Raw genomic sequence first — 20977 nt, forward strand, 5'->3', positions numbered from 1 at the left:
TTTGTGATTTCTGATCAAGACAATATATGTTTCCCAAGCACCTGCTATTACTGGTCAAATTCTGCATTAGATGATGGAGATAGAAAGTCTCTGTCCCCAAGTGGCTTCTGGGACAGAGGAAGAGGCCAGGCATTTAAACAGACAATTCTAATAGAGTCCAGTGAGTGCTATGATAAGGTACATATAGATAAGGGATATGGGATCAGACAATCTATTCGACTTTCTTGGAGATCAAGGGTAGATTTCTGGGGCTTGAGGAAGGGTAAGTTTTCCATTCAAAGAGAAGGGTAATTGGAACAGGGAAAAGAGCTTTAACAAAGAAACATGCAGTAGTGTGAAATAACAGTTTAGGGTTTATTTAAATCATTATGGGTAGTGATGTTGGATCAGAAAGTATGAGGTTGGAGAGGGCAGTCAATGAGACCGGAAACCTTAAAAAATGAATTTTTTCCAGATGACAGATTGTCTCCACTGAGTTCAAGGAAAGCAGACTAGAGACTGTATCCACATTTAGGTAGACATGGGAAAAAAGGAATATTATTTTGTTCTGTTTTACCCATTGACGTAGCAGAATAAAAAAGAAGATAATGAAGGCAGTATTGTACAGGGGTGAGTGGGCTGGACAGCAACTAAGAGACCTGGGTTCCAGGCCCCTCTCTTTCAGGACATTTACGGTGTGACGTTGGGCAGGCCTCTACCCCTTTGAGCGTGTTTTTCACTAGTCAGTTGGGGGTAATAATAGCTACTTCAAAAACTTTGAGTGAGATCCAGAGATATATTGGGTAAAGCTCTTTGGATACAATAAGACCTTTTCTTATATTTGGCTATAAAATTGATAGGAGGTGTAAGAGGAAGTTTACATATATCAAGTTATTTCCAACTTTTAATTTCAACAACTCTGGCAGATGACCCCAGAACAGAGTGAATGAAGATTAGACTGCCTGAGTGGGGGCATGAATGCATCCAGCTAGACATTCATAGAAGAATACTACAAATACCCAAGAGAGGAAAGAGGTAGCATCAGGAAATGTGGCTCCCTCAAGATCAAGGACAGAGGATGTTTTGTAGACTTGATGATTTTTGTGAACTCTCTACAAGGCTCTTACAAATGCCCCCAGTGTGTAGGAACATTGAAACCATGTCACGTTTTCTGCCCCAGGGTCTTCACACGAAGTGGGAGGCAGGACTATAATTCCCTGGGCACAGTCCAGGAATGGGAATAGCTTTTGGCACCATTGAGTCATGCACAGGATATGACGGGAGTTTCAGGGCCTTCCCTATGCCTTCACTGACCCGTCTTAATGCTCTGTTGAGGCCCGAATCCTGTTTGTAAATGGAAGACCCCCAACTCGCACAGGGGTCCACCATTGCTGTTCTGTGGGAGCCATCCAGTCCCGTCCAATTGATTGATTTCTCCGGATACACCAAGGGTGGTCCTGTGGGGAAGGGGGTCTTGGCAGGATCTCCCCCCATATTCTCAGCTCATTTGCCACTGTGCCTTTGCCAAGTTTTGCTTCCCCTGCATTTCATCAGATCATTCCTCAGTCTGTCTCCTTAAGGCACATTCAGAGAATCTGAATTAAGCTTCAGTCAGTCCCTGACTTCCCTCAGGAAGCGTTGTTAGGGAACTTGCATACAAAGGCAGCCTGGGCGCAGTCCCAGATTCCAATCTCCCTTTCCTCTCCTCCTCATCCTTCTCCCCATCATTCAATTAATTTTCAGCCAGTTTTCCTCAGTGGCCCCTACTCTCCTGGTCACTGAGCAAGTCCTTGTGCATCCTAAAGAGGCTATGCCAAGAATCTGCCCATCATAGCCCTTCTTTCTTGCTCCCTGCACCAGTGAGACTTTTGTCTAATTATCTCTGGATCTGGAAGCAGTTTTATTTTCTGGAGAAGAGCATATCAGCTCTGGTCTCTAGCGTTTCCTATACCCGCTGGGTATTAGGGCTGCTACAAAGTGCCTCCTGTCAAGTGCTCTTAGTCACCCAAAGCAAACCCTTCTCTGAGACAAAAGAGAGAATTAGCTTACAGTATTTTATTCACAAGTCATACATCAAAGTAAGTGAGTGAAAACCCTTGTTTGTTTCCACAGCCTTGTCTAAGAGGTTGTTTGCAAATGTTCTCTGAAACATCAACAAGACCTTTCAGAAGGTGGCTACCGGGGAGGGTGGGGCATGGGAACTTGGGTATTGTAAGCAACAAAAATAAACCCCTCAACTACAGAGTTATCTCCAGCTAATTGCTATCACTCTAGTCTGGGCCTTCCTTGGCTTTTGCCTTGCCCACTACAGTAACAGCCCACATAATCTCCTTGCTGCCACTTTTATAGCCTTACAGTCTATTCAAACTTGGCAGATACAGAAACTCTTTAAAAATAAAATTAGGGAGGTGGAGGTCATTAGCCTAAGCGAAATGACTCAGAAAGAAAAAGTCAAGTAACATATGTTCTCACTTACAAGTGGGAGCTAAACAATGGGTACACATGGACATACAGAGTGAAAGACTAGACATTGGAGACTCCAGAAGGTGGGAGGGCAAGAGGGGGATGAGGGTTGAAAAATTACCTATATAGTACAATGCTCACTATTTGGGTGATGAGTACATTAAAAGCCCAGACTTCACAATGCAATATATCCATGTAGCAAGATTGAACTTGTACCCCTAAATCTATAAAAATAATAAAACATTAATCAATCAATTAATAACATCTCACTTTTCCCCCCACCATCCCCAGTCAAAACCCATTTAGTATAAAACTCAGACTCTTTACTTTTGCTTCCAAAGCCCAATGGTCTTATTTCTGCCTACCCATCCCAACTCGACCTGTACCACTCTGTGTCACTCACTCTACCCCAGCCATAACAGGAGTCTCAGTGCTCACACTGCCACTGGTCCCCTCCTCAGAGTCCTTGCAGCAGAAGATTCCCTTTGCATAGGTTCTTCTCTCTTCTAAACTTTTATATGCCCAACTCCCTGTTGTTCAGATCTCAGATCTTCAGAGGTCTTTCTTGGCCACCTAGTTTAAACTATCTGGCATATTATATTGGGTTGAGCTTATGAAATTGCTGTTTTGTAGGTTAAATAAATATTGGAAGTGTCATAATGTTTAACCTGATAAAGTCTCTATAAATATGTTTCATGACTTGTGAGTTTTTACATAGAGTTGTGTTGTTTATACTTTTATATAATAAAAAGCACTATATCTGACATATAGTAAGTAAATTAAAGGTAGGTGTTGATTTTATCATTGTCATCATCATCATTATCACCAGTCTTCTAAACCATGTAAGAAGATATAGAAGATAAGGAATATGTAGGAACAGAGGAAACCTCATTGTTGCACTGGTTTGGGATACAGGAGAGAAGTCTGAGATTTGTGATCTTGGATCAGGCAACATCCAAGTTGTTATTGGAGATAACACAAGAACTAGATTTTCAAATTATACCCGCAAGAATAAAATATTTTACCAAATATCAAGCTTTACTAATAATTTCAAAGCTATACGTAATCATAAAGTACAGGAAACATAGGGAGAGGCCCAGAACTGCCAATACTACTTCCCAGCCCTTTTCTTGCCACCTTAGGACTTGGTCTGATTCAGATTTAACATATAGGTCTCTAAAAGATGTACACAAGTACATTACTTGCATGAAATTAAAGCCAGCTCTTTTAACCCTGAAGTAGCTTTATCTCCTGAAGTAGTTACATAGCTTATGCGACACTTTTCAAGAAGCCATTCCCCATGAATCCTCAGATTCCAGGTTTGTTTACCATATATAATTCTATTATGGAGGTTCGTGCTGCTAAAAGTCCCCAAAAGACAAAGATTGCCACTAGCAAATGTCTTTAGTGGTTTTCCCCAGAGTCTTCACAACATGTTTGCAAGGAGATTTGATCAGCCACATTTCTTTCCCAAGGGAATCCCCAGGGAAAGAAAGGAATGCACTGCAAGCCTGAATAACTTTTCTTCCCACTTCTTTAGGCTTCAATTCCTTCATCTACGAAGTGAAAACCTTGCTCACTATATCTGAGGACCCAAAGTGTTCTAAATCTCATTGGAACTACAACAAGGGAAGCCATTTTCTGTTACTACATATACCAGGCAGAAACTAAGTAAATAGCCTATAGTAGAAGAGATTCTGTACCATGGAAAGTGCTAATCTCAACCTAAAAGGCACTTTCTTACTTAAAGGTTACTCAAGTTGGGTATGGTGGCTCATGCCTGTAATCCCAACACTTTAGGAGGCTAAGGCGGGCAGATCACCTGAAGTCAGGAGTTTGAGGTCAACCTGGCCATCATGGGAAAAGCCTGTTTCTACTAATAGTACAAAAATTAGCTGGGCATGGTGGCAAGCACCTGTAATCCCAGCTACCCCAGAGGCCAAGGCAGGAGAATTGCTTGAACCCTGGAGTCAGAGGTTGCAGTGAGCTGAGATCACACCATTGTACTCCAACCTGGGTGACAAGAGTGAAACTCCATCTCAAGAAAAAAAAGAAAAGTTGGGGTTGGCTCTGGGCACAGCTTCAGCAGACTTAAACATTCCTGCCTGCCAGCTCTGAAGAGAGCAATGGATCTCCCAGTACAGTGCTCAAGCTCTGCTAAGGGACAGACTGCCTCCTCAAATGGGTTGTTGACCCTCATGCCTCCTAATACGGAGACACCTCCCAGCAGGAGTTGATGGACACCTTATACAGGAGAGCTTTGGCTGGCATCTGGTGGATGCCCCTCTAAGACAAAGTTTCCAGAGGAAGGAGCAGGCAGCAATCTTTGCTGTTCTGTAGGCTCTGCTGCTGATACCCAGGAAAACAGGGTCTGGAGTGGACCTCCAGCAAACTCTAGTAGACCTGCAGCAGAGGAGCCTGACTATTAGAAGGAAAACTAACAATCAGAAAGGAATAGCATCAAGATCAACAAAAAGGACATCCACACAGAAACCCCATTGGAAGCTCACTAACATCAAAGACCAAAGATAGATTAATCCACAAAGATGAGGAAAAAACAGCACAAAAAGGCTGAAAATTCCAAAAACTGGAATGCCTCTTCTCCTTTAAAGGATCACAACTCCTCACCAGCAAGGGAACAAAACTGGACAGAGAATGAGTTTGACAAATCGACAGAAGTAGGCTTCAGAAGGTGGGTAACAGCAAAATCCTCTGAGCTAAAGGAGCATGTTTTAACCCAATGCAAGGAAGATAAGAACCTTGAAAAAAGGTTAGAGGAATTACTAACTACAATAACCAGCTTAGAGAAAAACATAAATGACCTGATGGAGCTGAAAAACACAGCATGAGAACTTTGTGAAGCATACACAAGTATCAATAGTCGAACAGATCAAGTGGAAGAAAGGCTATCAAAGATTGAAGATCAACTTAATGAAATAAAGCATGAAGACAAGATTAGAGAAAAAAAGAATAAAAAGAAATAAACAAAGCCTCCAAAAAATATGGGACTATGTGAAAAGAACAAACCTATGTTTGATTCATGTACCTGAAAGTGAAGGAGAGAATGGAACCAAGTTGGAAAACACTCTTCAGGATATTATCCAGGAGAACTTCCCCAACCTAGCAAGACAGGCCAACATTCAAATTCAGGAAATACAGAGAACACCACAAAGATATTTCTTGAGAAGTGCAACCCCGAAACACATAATCATCAGATTCACCAAGGTTGAAGTGAAGGAAAAAATGTTAAGGGCAGCCAGAGAGAAAGGTTGGGTTACCCACAAAGAGAAGCCCATCAGACTAATAGTGGATCTCTCTGCAGGAACCCTACAAGCCAGAAGAGAGTGGGGGCCAATATTCAACATTCGTAAAGAAACGAGTTTTCAATCCAGAATTTCACATCCAGCCAAACCAAGCTTCCTAGGTAAAGGAGAAATAAAATCCTTTAGGAACAAGCAAATGCTGAGAAATTTTATCACCACCAGGCCTGCCTAACAAGAGCTTCTAAAGGAAGCACTAAATATGGAAAGAAAACCAGTCCCAGCCACTGCAAAAACATACCAAATTGTAAAGACTATATACACTATGAAGAAATTGCATCAACTAATGGGCAAAATAATAAGCTAGTATCATAATGTCAGGATCTAATTCACACATAACCATATTAACCTTAAATGTAAATGGGCTAAATGCCCCAATTAAAAGACACAGACTGGCAAATTGGATAAAAAGTCAAGACCCGTCGGTATGCTGTATTCTGGAGACCCATCTCACATCTAAAGACACATATAGACTCAAAATAAAGGGATGGGGGAATATTTACCAAGCAAATAGAAAGGAAAAAAAAAAAAAAGCAGGAGTTGCAATCTTAGTGTCCAATAAAACAGACTTTAAACAAATAAAGATCAAAAAAGACAAAGAAGGACATTACATAATGGTAAAGGGATCAATTACATAATGGTAAAGGGATCAATGCAACGAGAAGAGCTAACTATCCTAAATATATATGCACACAAAACAGGAGCACCCAGATTCATAAAGTAAGTTCTTAGAGACCTACGAGAGACTTAGACTGCCACATAATAGTAGTGGGAGATTTTAACCCTCCACTGTCAATATTAGACAGATCAATGAGACAGAAAATTAACAAGGACATTCAGAACTTGAACTCAGCTCTGGACCAAGTGAACCTATTAGACATCTAAAGAACCCTGAATTACAAATAAATAGAATATACATTCTTCAGCACCACATCACCCTTATTCTAAAATTTACCACATAATTGGAAGTAAAATACTCCTTAGTAAATGCCAAAGAATGGAAATCATAATGAACAGTTTCTCAGACTACAGTGTAATCAAACTAGAACTCAGGATTAAGAAACTCACTCAAAAACACAACTACATAGAAACTGAACAGCCTGCTCCTGAATGACTACTGGGTAAATACTGAAATTGAGGTAGAAATAAATAAGTTCTTTGAAACCAATGAGAGCAAAGACACAACATACCAGAATCTCTGGGACACAGCTAAAACAGCATTTAGAGGGAAATTTACAGCACTAAATGCCCACAAGAGAAAGTGGGAAAGATCTAAAATTGACACCCTAACATCACAATTAAAAGAACTAGAGAAGCAAGAGCAAACACATTTAAAAGCTAACAGAAGACAAGAAATAACTAAGATCAGAAAAGAACTGAGGGAGATAGAAACATGACAATCCCTTCAAAAAATCAATGAATCCAGAAGCTGTTTTTTTTTTTTAAAAAAAAAGATCAACAAAATAGATAGACCACTAGCCAGACTAATAAAGAAAAGAATGAAGAATGAAATATACACAATAAACAATTATAAAGGAGATATGACCACTGATCCTACAGAAATACAAACTACCATCAGAGAATACTATAAACATCTCTACACAAATTTACTAGAAAAGCTAAAAGAAATGAATAAATTCCTGGACACAAACACCCTCCAAAGACTAAACCAGGAAGAATCCAATCCCCTGAATAGACCAAAAATGAGTTCTGAAATTGAGGCAGTAATTACTAGGCTTCCAACCAAAAAAAAAAAAAAAAAAAAAAATTCAGGACCAGACAGATTCACAGCTGAATTCTACCAGAAGTATAAAAAGGAACTGGTGGTACCATTCCTTCTGAAACTATTGCAAACAATAGAAAAAGAAGAACTCCTCACTAACTCATTTTATGAGGCCAGCATCGTCCTGATACCAAAAACCAACAGAGACACAACAAAAAAAGAAAATTTCAGGCCAATAACCCTGATGAACATCGATGCAAAAATCTTCAATAAAATACTGGCAAATCGAATTCAGCAGCACACCAAAAAGCTTATCCATCACAATCAGGTTGGCTTCATCCCTGGGATACAAGGTTGGTTCAACATATGCAAATCAATAAACGTAATCCATCGCATAAACAGAACAAATGACAAAAACTACATGATTATCTCAATAGGTGCAGAAAAGTCCTTTGATAAAATTCAACACCTCTTTATGCTAAAAACTCTCAATAAACTAGGTATAGATGGAATGTATCTCAAAATAATAAGAGCTATTTATGACAAACCCACAGCCAATATCATACTGAATGGGCAAAAGCTGGAAGCATTCCCTTTGAAATCCAGCACAAGCCAAGGATGTCCTCTCTCACCACTCCTATTCAGTATAATATTGGAAGTCCTGGTGAGGGCAATCAGGCAAGAGAAAAAAATAAAGCGTATCCAAATAGGAAGAGAGAAAGTCAAATTGTTTCCGTTTGCAGATGACATGACTGTAAATTTAGAAAACCCCGTCGTCTCAGCCCAAAATTTCCTTAAGCTGATAAGCAACTTCAGCAAAGTCTCAGGATACAAAATCAATGTGTAGAAATCACAAGCATTCCCATACACCAATCACAGACAAACAGAGAGTCAAATCATGAGCAAACTCCCATTCACAATTGCTACAAAGAGAATACAATACATAGGAATACAACCTACAAGGGATGTGAAGGACCTGTTCAAGGAGAACTACAAACCACTCTTAAGGAAATAAGAAAGGACACAAACAGATGGAAAAACATTCCATGCTCATGGTTAGGAAGAATCAATATCATGAAAATGGTCATACTGCCCAAAGTAATTTGTAGATTCAGTGCTATCTCCATTGAGCTACCATTGACTTTCTTCACAGAATTAGTAAAAACTACTTTAAATTTCATATGGAACCAAAAAAGAGCCCGTACAGCCAAGACAATCCTAAGCAAAAAGAACAAAGCTGGAGGCATCACACTACCTAACTTCAAACTATACTTCAAGGCTACAGTAACAAAACAGCACGGTACTGGTACCAAAACAGATATACAGACCAATGGAACAGAACACAGGCCTCAGAAATAATGCCACACATCTAGAACCATCTGATCTTTGACAAAACTGACAAAAATAAGCAATGGGGACAGGATTCCCTATTTAATAAATGGTATTGAGAAAACTGGCTAGCCATATGCAGAAAACTGAAACTTACATCTTTTATAAGAATTAACTCAAGATGGATTAAAGACTTAAATGTAAAACCTAAAACCATAAAAACCCTGGAAGAAAACCTAGGCAATACCATTCAGGACATAGGCATGGGCAAAGACTTCATGACTAAAACATCAAAAGCAATTGCAACAGAAGCCAAAACTGACAAATGGAATCTAATTAAACTAAAGAGCTACTGCACAGCAAAAGAAACTATCATCAGAGTGAACAGGCAACCTACAGAATGGGAGAAAATTTTTGCAGTCTTTCCATCTGACAAAGTGCTAATATCTAGAATCTACAAAGAACTTAAACAAATTTACAAGAAAAAAAGAAACAACCCCTCAAAAAGTGGGTGAAGGATATGAACAGACACTTCTCAAAAGAAGACATTTATGCAGCCAACAAACACTGAAAAAAAGCTCCTCATCACTTGTCATTAGAGAAATGCAAATCAAAACCACAATGAGATACCATCCCACACCAGTTAGAATGGTGATCATTAATAAGTCAGAAAACAACAGATGCAGGAGAGGATGTGGAGAAATAGGAATGCTTTTACACTGTTGGTGGGAGTGAAAATTAGTTCAACCATTGTGGAAGACAGTGTGATGATTCCTCAAGGATCTAGAACCAGCAATACCATTTGACTCAGCAATCCCACTACTGGGTATATACCCAAAGGATTATAAAACATTCTACTATAAAGACACATGCACACGTATGTTTCTCACAGCATTCTTCACAATAGCAAAGACTTGGAATCAACCCAAATACCCATCAATGATAGACTAGATAAAGAAAATGGGGCACATATACACCATAAAATACTATGCAGCCATAAAAATGCATGAGTTCATGTTCTTTGTAGGGACATAGATGAAGCTGGAAAACATAATTCTCAGCAAACTGACACAAGAACAGAAAACCAAATATTGCAATCTTCTCACTCATAAGTGGGAGTTGAACAATGAGAACATATGGACACAGGGAGGGGAACATCACACTCTGGGGCCTGTTGGGGGTGGGGAGCAGGGGAGGGATAGCATTAGGAGAAATACCTAAGGTAGATGGCAGGTTGATGGGTGCAGCAAACCACCAAGGTACATGTATACCTATGTAAAAAACTGCACATTCTCTACATGTGTCCCAGATCTCAAAGCATAATAATAATTACATAACAAGCCGAGGGTAATGAAGAGTATAAACTCTGGAGTCAGAAGCTTGAGTACAAGACTCAGCTCAAGAATTTAATGGCTGCAGGTCTTGAGGAAGTTGCCCAAACTGACCAAGGTTCTGTTTTGTCACCTGTTAGAGAAAAATCATATTTATTTTTTGAGTTGTGGCAAGTTTTAAATGAGATGATGCACGTCAATGCCAAGCACCATGAGTGTCATATAATCATTGGTAGTGATGAAATCATTTATCCATTTATGTCACTGTATGCATTGACTGTCCACAAGGCCTTGCTGTCAACAACATCTGCAGTGTATAAAAATTGAATAAAAGGACAGGTGTTAGGCACACCCTAGAGGGCAGCGCAGGTAGACCATTAGCCACTCATGTCTTCCATTCTCATCTTCTAGCGCCAACCTATTGTATAGACAGCATTCAGAGCAAATATCCTGAGCCACAGATCTGAACCACTCTGTTGCTTAAAACTGTGCAATATCTCTCAGTCTCCTTAAAGATAAATCCTAACCTCTTCATTCCATGTATAAGGCACTGAGTGACTATTTTCCTCTCTCAGTCACCATGATTACTAAAGGCAGATTAAGCAACTAAGCACCAGAATGAATAATCCCCAAATGTTAACAGCATAACACAATAAAAGTGTGTCCACTGAGAGAGGGGTGATTGCCTGGGGCAATAATTCAGAGCCCTTGTTTTATTTGGTCTTGTGGGTCCTTTGGGTTTTGAGTTCTCTTTGTCTGCCAGAATATGGGAGAGAGAAAAAGGATCACTTATTAAAGGGTTTATGGTTCAGACCTGGAAGATGGGCATATAATTTCCTATTCTATTCAGTCATCCAGAAATGAAATCAGAATACTGCTTCATCTAATTGAAAGGAGGCAAAAAAAAAAAAAGATATTGATTTGCATTCTATTATCTTTCAGTTTACACTAGAGCAATTCTACACTCCTTCTATTTATCTGCACACCATTCAAGTCCACATCTCTCTGTGTTTTTGCCCCTGCTGGTTTCACTGTCAATCATGCTTTAGATGAACTCCTTTTATTCTGAAGTTCCTGTCCAAGTATTATCAAGTCTTCCTTTACAAAGCCCCTTCCTTACTCAGATAAAGAGCTAATTGCTCACTCATCAATACATCTAGACTTTGAACTAACCCTCTTTAGTACTTCTAGAAACACTGTCACTCTGTCCTGATGGTTTTGTTCATATGCTTGTCCCCTCTCTAGAATTTAGGCTCCTTCTCTGCAATTAGCAGAGACCTGTGCTAATTGCATCATAGCTGTCCTTTCTCCTCTCCCACTCCTAACCCCAAACAGCACACACCTTGGTGCTGCATGAGCTCACAGTGGGGAACTGCAATAACATCCAGTGTCCCCAGAGAAATAGAACTGAGTATTAGGAGCTAAGTTGAAGACAAACCACCTGGTTTTGAAGCCCAATGCTGTTGCATAATCTTGATCAAGTTGCTTTTTCTGATTCTCAGAAAGAAGAATGTCTATAAAACCACAAGATTATTACCTTCCCATATCAGATGGTTGTGAATAATGTATTAATTAAGGAATATAAAGCTCTCAGCATGGTACTTGCTACACACAAGAAACACTAAATATAATTCTACTTATTGCTATTATCATATCATTCTGACCTATTTTGTGGATGGAAACAGAAAGGCTCTCCCCTGACTTTGAGAAGCCTTAAATTAGGACAGAGAAACTTGCCCTGTGGATATGTGGTCCCCAGAGAGTGACTCAGGCAGACTGAAGCCTTTGTGAGCTCCCATGGCCTGGAAGCATTCCTTGAGTGAGGTCTGGCAAAGACAGGGAGAAGCTGACAAATTAAATGATTTAGTCTGCTCAGCAAAGTAAACGTGGCTCCAGTAAGTTAGAAGTAACACAGAATGGAAGCTCCAAATGCCACTGGGTGGAGGAAATTTTTTTTCCAAACTCAATTTGTTTTCACTTAAACTGCTCCATTTCATCAACATGGCTCTTTGGAACATTGGCTAAATTCCCTAAAAACGTCTCTTTTTTAAAATGTTTTCCTCCCTCCTCCCTAGTTCCTCAAATGCAATAAAATTAAATACTTATAACACTTAAAAACTTAATATTTAAATATTAACAGAGACCTGCACTAATTGCATAACCCTAGAGAAAGCCCCCCAAAACAACAGATCAGCATAGGTGCGTATCAGGTACGTGTTTGCAAATTGATGGGGAAGTTGGGGCTGTAGGTGTGGATGTAAAGTTGCTGTGATCAGCACAGTGACCACAGTTAAATCATTCCCTGAAATGGCCCTGCAGTTGATAAATGGCCTTCTCTTCACAAAGACCCTTTTATCCAGGTCAGTCCTGTGTGAGGCTTTCCATGCCTCCCCATGTAAGCCTCAGGAGGAAGGAAACAGACCTTCATCTATAGAGGCACAGAAGGTTTCTCAATCAAGAGTCCAGGTTGCAATCCATTCTGTGCGTACGCATCTGGGAGATAGACACCCACCATTGCCCCACCAATATGACCGGGGCAGGGGCCCAAAGCCAGAACATGTTGAGGGAGTTTCTTTATTACCTGGAATGTCTTTAAAAATACAACAATAAACCAGAGAATCCTGCTTGTACTGGCTCATGAAAAGTTTTGACATAACCTGACCCTTTCAGTCTATAACCGACTCAGACCAGCTCTGATTCTTTTTGAGTATGAATCATCCCAGTTTTAAAACCATAGTTTTTTCTTCTGCAGAGGAAATCTGTGTCAACAGTAGAAGACTACAGAAAGAATATCTTCCTTTATTTTTCTGCTTCTTCACCTCTTTTTTTTTTTTAAGAATTTGGAAGAGCTGATAAATTAAGCATATTTTTCCATACAAGGGACAGAAAGATTCATTGTAAACTACATGCAGGAGTTAACAGGATTATAGTAGCCTAGTTTAGAAAGAAAATTTCACTTAATTTCCTCGATGAATTGTTAAGCGTCTACAGATTAAAAAAAAAAAAAAAGTCTGCAAAGGAGCAAGAAAATAATAACACCACCATTTTGTAGGTATTTTCCAACAACTGGCACTCTGTTGTAATTCTTACACAATCCTGCAAGATCTCTTGGTTCAGAGAAAATATAAGCTCCCAGAAGTTAGGTACTTTGCTCAAGGGCCTACAAATAGGACCAGGCAAATCCATCAATAAATCAAGTTTTGACTTATCAGATCCTAAAGCCCGTCCAAACCTATAACTATGAATCACATCACCTTACTGTTTTCTTTGAAAAAGACAGTATGATCTGCCTCATGGGGCTATTAGAAGGATTAAATGAAATATATTTTATGTGCATATTAAATGATTGTATATGAAACTCCACCAGCATTAAGTCTAAAGCCTCAGCCATTTGGAGAAGTTCAAAGCAAGAGGGTGAATGGATGGATTAAGGAGAGGAGCAGACCCTTCTCTGACTTCTCCAACCATCAATACCATTCTACCCAAATTGGGGACATAACATGGTTACTGTACCGACATAACACAAAAGGGCTAGTAATAGGTCTTAATTCTCAGACCCCTGGGAAATGACTACCACACAGCTGCTTCTAGTAAATGTTGGTTTAGATTTTATCTAGGAGTTCACTGACCTTTGAAATCTCAGCAAAATTATCCTCCCCAACTGTGCAGCCTGTAGACACCTTCTCCAGTACTCTGGAAATTTTTCAGAAAACCCAGCACCTCTCGCCTCTTAAGATTTGTTTCTAAATGGGTATCTATGTGTTAGTCTATAAAGACTTAGCTGGGGAAAAATTCAACTATTGCTTTGAGTTTCTAAAAACTCCACTCGCATTTGTAAGAAGAGTGAACTTTACACAATAATGGGGAGAGAGACTTCAGAGGGAAAAAAATCTCTATAGCCACCATCAAAACAACTATCAATGGAGCAGAACAGAACCAGTTTAGAAATCTCTTCCAGCCATCTCATTATCAAGGTGCTTCACAAACCTTTTATGTTGCCAGGTCTCAGCCTCTTTATTTTGCAGACTTCTTTTCCTCCCTTCTTTCATATCATTACTCATCTCTTACCTATTCAAATTAAGGAGCAAAAACCATAAACCATGTTCTTATTCCATGGAATGCTGACACTCACATCCATGATAGTCTGGCATCTATCAGCATCCATGTCTTGAAGATCTCACTAGATTCTCATTAGAATGAGATCTAATGAGAGTCTAGAATGGATCTCATTAAATTCCATTCTAATGGGGTATGCTAAGATCACTAGATAAATAATAGAAAAGTTGTCTATATCTTTTAAGTTGCACCAGGCACCATTTTAAGTACTTTGTATTTATGGACTAATTTAATCCTCACAACTCCATGGAGTTATTATATCCCCATTTCACAGATGGGAACTGTGGTGCAGAGAGGTTAGACAACTTACTCAAGGTCACATAGATAGTGGCAGACCTGTTATTCAATCCCAAGAAGGCTGGATTCATCATGGCTACCATTCAGTTCTATAAAATCATAAGGCAGAAAGATGGACAGTCAGAAATTTCTCTCTCCCAACTCATAACATTAAATGAATGCATTTATTTACAAAATAAATGAATGAATAGAATTTGAAGCAAATCTTTGGGGTTTTGAAAAATGTACAAAATGTAAGGAACAAAAGTAGATGAGAAACTATTAGGGATTAAAAAAAAAAAAAAAAGGAAGATTTAAATGGGTAGTTTCAGGACAGAGGGAGACCCTGGGACAGGCAATCGTCAAGTGCGTTGAACAGGCTCCAGGAAGTTATATGCAGAGGTTAAGTCAGGTTCAGAGAAACAACTGTGTTTTTAATTGGATAATCTATCTCCCATACCTCTAGGAAAACATCATGGCCACTGAGCTGGCTGCTTCCTTTGGAAAGGCCTTTGGGGGAAGATAGAGGTTGTAAAGCGATAGAAGAGAGTTCTCAGCTACATGAAGACTCATTTTGCTTCAAAAGAAGGGTCCCTCATCAGAGCAGTAAGTTCAGGAAAGTTTCTACTTCCCACTGGTGTTTGTTTCCCACTTGGAAACCACTGTAGTGCATCTACATCTGGGCGATGGTGTCTGTTACAGGAATACAGCCTCATCAAAATTCAGCAGACTGCCTAACCAGGACTGGGGCATCGTAAAGAGTTGAGGGCCTTACAGTTTTCTCCCCCAGCTCCCCTTTCCAAACACTTTGCTCTTGTCAACAAAGGAAAAGTTAAATCATTCTGTTTTTCCAGAGCCATTATTATAGAAGCATAGAAAAATAACTCTGATGATTAGGTTCTTTGACATTTTGCATTGTTTAAAGATCTATCTTGAAAAATAAAGGTCTCATTATCTGAACTATTTCATCTTTTTCACTTGGCAAACTAGTACACTTTTACCTTTTCCTTCACTCAGATTAAGTGAAAGTTTATCTCATTAAGCATAATACTTTATTTTTGGGATCTGAAATCATCTGTACTCAGAACTGCAATAGTAGTAACAACAATACCCCTTAATAAACATTTTATAACTATGCAATGCTGTTCGATTATCACAAACTTTTTTTGAACACTTCCTTGGCATTTTAAAACAATTCTTTTATAAATAATATTATCTTCATTTTATAGTTGAAGAGGAATTCAAAGAAGGTCCCACATGCAGTGAGTGATGGGCAGAACCTGGGCTTCACCCAAGCCTGACTGATGCTAGAGCTTTAATTACTTCACTATTGCTCAGAGAGAATGGCCACTGACATTGGTGGAGAATTCAGCAGAGCCTATCACCTTCACCACCAGACTCTTTGCTCCCTCATCCATCCTGAAGGGTCTCCTATCACCCAAAGGCCTCTTTTCGTGCTATGCATATCAGAAACATTGATCCAGGAAACTCCATAAACCCACTTACTCAAGGCACACAATAGACCACCTAAAGGAAGGATGTTTCTCCTTCCATCTCCCACGTCATTGAAGGTTGGGAATCCACGTTCTCCTGGCTTTTAATATCACTTCTGGGTTAAATTTCCTCACACCTTCTGTACAGTTTCCACTTACTGAAGGTGTCTGCCTTGTGGTTCCACCTTGCTGTATTCCTCCTTAGCACTTCATCAAAAGAGTTTCTGTCCTGGCCAATCCTCCGAATTCTCTGAAGATTGGCCTCTGCCTTTTCATTGTTCTCCCCACCACAGGCACTGCTGTTACTGGTGACTTCGGCATTGGGTGATCCTTTCAACAACCTAGCTTTTCAGATTCCTCGCCCCCTTCATTCCCCATGATCTCCATCTCTTCACTTTGGCCACATTATCCCAATTCACTGATCACCAACATACTATTTTATAGGCCTTCTAGGAACTTCCAGTTTACAGACTCCTCTACCTTCTCCAGATTTCTCAGGACTCCCCTGTTTCCACTTCTCTTATTATCCAGCTAAGATTTTATTGATAATCACATTACTTTCCTCAAAATCTTTAATTTCTTGAGGTGTAATTATCTTATTAAGAGTTCTTTGTAAAACTTCAAACCTAAATAAATCCAACTTGCTGTTTTCTCCACCTTGCAGTTGGGTTGCTGAGTAATAATGGAAGGGAAAAATCACTCTCAATTGAAAATGTTCTTAATTCATGGTCCTTAACCTTAACTAGGTCCTTAATAATGCCCAGGAGATCCATTATGTTTCTATGGGCAGTGCTTTCCCCTTCTCTGAGGCAGCATATTTCAAACTGTCTTCTTCCCTCTCAATCCCATGACTCCCACCTCTCTCCTTTAGTCTCTATATGACTGACTCCACAGATAAAAAACAAAAAGAATCAGTCAAAGCTCCTTCAACTTTATGTCATAAAACTTACATACATGCTTGCATCTTCCCTCATCACTTCCTTCCCTGCTCATGATAGACAGAAAGGAATGTCCTTTATCTTACCAAAAACTGGATCCCATACCCTGGACCTCATCCTTTTTTGCCTTCAGAAGAATGTCACTCCATCTATCTCCCCTCTCTAGTGGCTATATCCCATTAGCATGTAGAGGTAGCACGATACTTTCTTTCTGGGCTTTAACATCACCTACAGCCAGAGTTGTAATGGTAATAACAACACTCCTTAATAAGTACTTATTTTATGGCTACACCATGCTGTTTGATTATCACAAACTTGGGCCATCTTGGACCTTCTTGTTTCATGTTTTCCTGTCTCTCTGGTTGATTTCATGCTCTCTTATGATGATTTCAATGTGTTCATTTACCTAAACTTGTATCTCTACTTCAAGTCAGTTTTCTGTGCTCCAGGCTTTATTTCAAGGGTCTTCTACAGATTGCACTGGGATATCTCAAAGGTACTTTATATTCAATATTTATAACATCTCCCTCCTTCATCCCCAACCTCTCACTAAACCCATTTCTTTGCTCCTTATTTTAATGAATAGTGCCATAAGTTCCCAGTTAATCAATTTAGAAAAGTAATAACATCCTCGTCCTCTTGGTTTGCCTCGGCTTTCACATGTAACAACTATTAAATTCTATAAATTCTATTTCTCAGCTATATATTGAAAAAACCTACATATATATAACTTCAGTTTTATTCATGGGCCACCCCCTGCTCTCTTGCTCCAAGTTTGAGGTATACGTTACCCTCTCCTTGGATCATTTCCCACACCCCCATCCCTTTTACATATTCCTCCATCTGTTTTCCACTCTGATGTTACATTTCCTGACCCCAACGCTGAGTTGGGTACCTCTTCTCTCTGAATCCATAGCACTTGTGATTATCAACATCATTATCAGTGATACTGTTTTTTTAATTCCCCGTTTACTCACCCGTTTCATTCACTGTCTAGTTCGTAACTTTGTCTTGAATAACTAGACAAGCCTTTTTCACATAATAGGTGATAAATCTATGTTGGTTGAAAAAATGGCCTATTTTAGGCCACAACTTTGTTTTCTATTAGTTGTACAGTGACATTCAAAATTATATCACTCAACAAGTGTATAACTTTTAAAAGTCAGCTTCACTGATACATGCTACAGGCAATAAAATTTCCCAATACTAAATGCATATTTCAATGAGTTTTGACAAAAGTATGTAACCACAATTACAATAGTAATAATATAGAGCATTTCTATCACTGCAAAAAATACCTTTGTGTCTCTCTGCAATAAATCGCTTCCCCATTCCCTCAGGCTCTTGGCAGTGATTTACCTGTTTCTGTCACTATAGTTTTGCCTTTCTAAAATTTCACAAAATTTTAATCATGGTGTTGTAGTCTCTGACTCTGGCTTCTTTCACTTAGAATAATGCATGCATTATGTTGTGCATATCAGTAATTGGTTCATTTTTATTTGCAGAATAATATTCTATTGTATTGATAAGCCACAATTTGCTTACCCATTCAACAACTAATGAATATTTAGGTAATTTCACATATATTATATTATCAGTTATTATGACTAAAGCTGCTAGGAGCATTCAAGTAAAAATCTTTTTTTGTTGTTGTTTTTTTGAGACAGAGTCTCGATGTTGGCTCACTGCAACCTTCACCTCCTGGTTTCAAGCAGTCCTCCTGCCTCAGCCTCCTGAGTAGCTGGGATAACAGGCATCTGCCACTACGACAAGCCAATTTTTTGTATTTTTAGTAGAGACGGGCTTTCACCATGTTGGCCAGGCTGGTCTCGAACTCCTGACCTCATGATTCACCCAGCTCAAGCCTCCCAAAGTGCTGGGATTACAGGTGTGAGCCACCACGCCTGGCCTTAAGTAAAAATCTTGGTGTGGACATATGTTTACATTTCTCTAGGGTAACTGCGTAAGAGTGGAATTTCCAGATCATATTGTAAGCATTTGTTGGAACTTTATAAGAAATTGCCAAACTTTTCCAAAATATTATGCATTCCCACTAGCAACATTTGAGTTTCCAGTTGTTGCACTTCCCACCAAAACTTAAAATCATATTTTAAAAATCATAACTGGTGTAATGGTTGTGCAGTGGCATCTCACTCTGGTTTTAATTTGTATTTTCATGATGTCTAATAATGTTTGACATATTTCCATAAGCGTATTGGTCATTTGTGTCTTCTTTTGTAAATGTCTGTTAAAATATTTTGCCAATATTTATTGAGCAGTTTATCTTATTTTTGAGCTGTTAAAGTTCTTTATATATTCTAGATACAAATCCTTTTTAGACATACCTATCAAAAATATTTTCTTATAGTCCATAGCTTGCCCTTCAATTTTTGTAACAATATATTGTGAAGAACATAAATGCTTAAATTCCATGAAGTATGTTTACTAATATTTACTTTCATGGTTTATACTTTTTTGTGTCTCAAGAACTTTTTTTCACTATTGCCAATAGCAAAGATTTACTCCTATGGTTCTTCTAAATCTTGCCTGAAAATAAAGGCAATTTTTCTTTTTTTATAAGTTTGATTTGTATGTTTATCTTGTGTTATTTCATTGAATAGGACTTCCAGTATAATGCTGAATAGAAGTTATGAAAGTAAAGAACCATGGTCAGGTACAGTGGCTCATGCATAATCCTAGCACTTTAGGAGGCTGAGGCAGGTGGATCGCCTGAGGTCAGGAGCTCGAGATCAGCCTGGCTAACATGGTGAAATCTTGTTCTACTAAAAATACAAAAAATTAGTAGAGTATGGTGACATGTGCCTCTAATACCAGCTACTCAGGAGGCTGAGGCAGGAGAATTGGTTGAACATGGGAGGTGGAAGTTGCAGTGAGCCGAGATTGCACCATTGCACTCCAGCTTGGGCAACGAGAGCGAAACTATGTCTCAAAAAAAACAAAAAAAACAGAAAGTAAGAACTTTGCCTTCTTTCTGATTTTATGGAAAATCCAGTCAGTCCTTCACAATTAAATATGAGGTAACATAAATTTTTGTTGTTACTGTTGCTTGCTTGCTTTTAATCAGTTAAAACTCCCTCTACCCCTAGGGTTCTGAGAGGTTTACGTCATAAATATATATTGAGTTTATTCAAATGCTTATTCTGCATCTATTGAGATAATCCTTTAGTTTTGGTTTTTGTTTTTTACTTTGTAAATAGAGCAAATTTTGTTGTGTTATTTTGATTAATAGATAAACATTACATTTCTAGGGTAAATCTCTATTAGTCATGCCGTAATATATTTTATATATTGCTCTATTGATTTGCTAATATTTACTAAATATTTTTGAATCTTTTTCATAAAGAATATTGGGTGTCTTTTATTTCTGGATAATGTTGCCTTGTTGAATTAATTTGAAAGTGTATTAGTTACCTATAACTGCATAACAAATGCCCCTAAAACATAGAATTTTATAGCAACAAATACTATCTTACAGTTTTTGTCAGTCAGATATCCAAGAGAGCTTAGATGGATGTACTGATCAGGGTGTCTCAAGAGGTTATAGTCAAACTGCTGATGTATTAATCCGTTTTCATGCTGCTGATAATGACATACCCAAGATTGGGCAATTTACAAAAGAAATAGGTTTATTGAACTTACAGTTCCACATGGCTGGGAAGGCCTCACAATCAAGGCGGAAGGCAAGGAGGAGAAAGTTACATCTTATGTGGATGGTAGCAGGCAAAATGAGGGCTTGTGTAGAGAAATTCCCGTTTTTAAAACCATCAGATCTCGTGAGACCCATTCACCATCACGAGAACAGCACGGAAAAGATCCACCCCTGTGATTTGGTCATTTCCCACCAGGTCCCTCCCACAACATGTGGGAATTATGGAAACTACAAGATGGAATTTGGGTGAGAACACAGAGCCAAACCATATCAGCCCACTAGGGATAAAGTCATCTGGGGCTGGAGAATTCATTTCTAATCTCATTCACGTGCCTGTTG

The sequence above is a fragment of the Aotus nancymaae genome, unplaced genomic scaffold (genome assembly GCF_030222135.1).
Source record: "Aotus nancymaae isolate 86718 unplaced genomic scaffold, 86718_ANA_hifiasm-v0.15.2.pri h1tg000003l, whole genome shotgun sequence".
NCBI lineage: Eukaryota > Metazoa > Chordata > Mammalia > Primates > Aotidae > Aotus > Aotus nancymaae.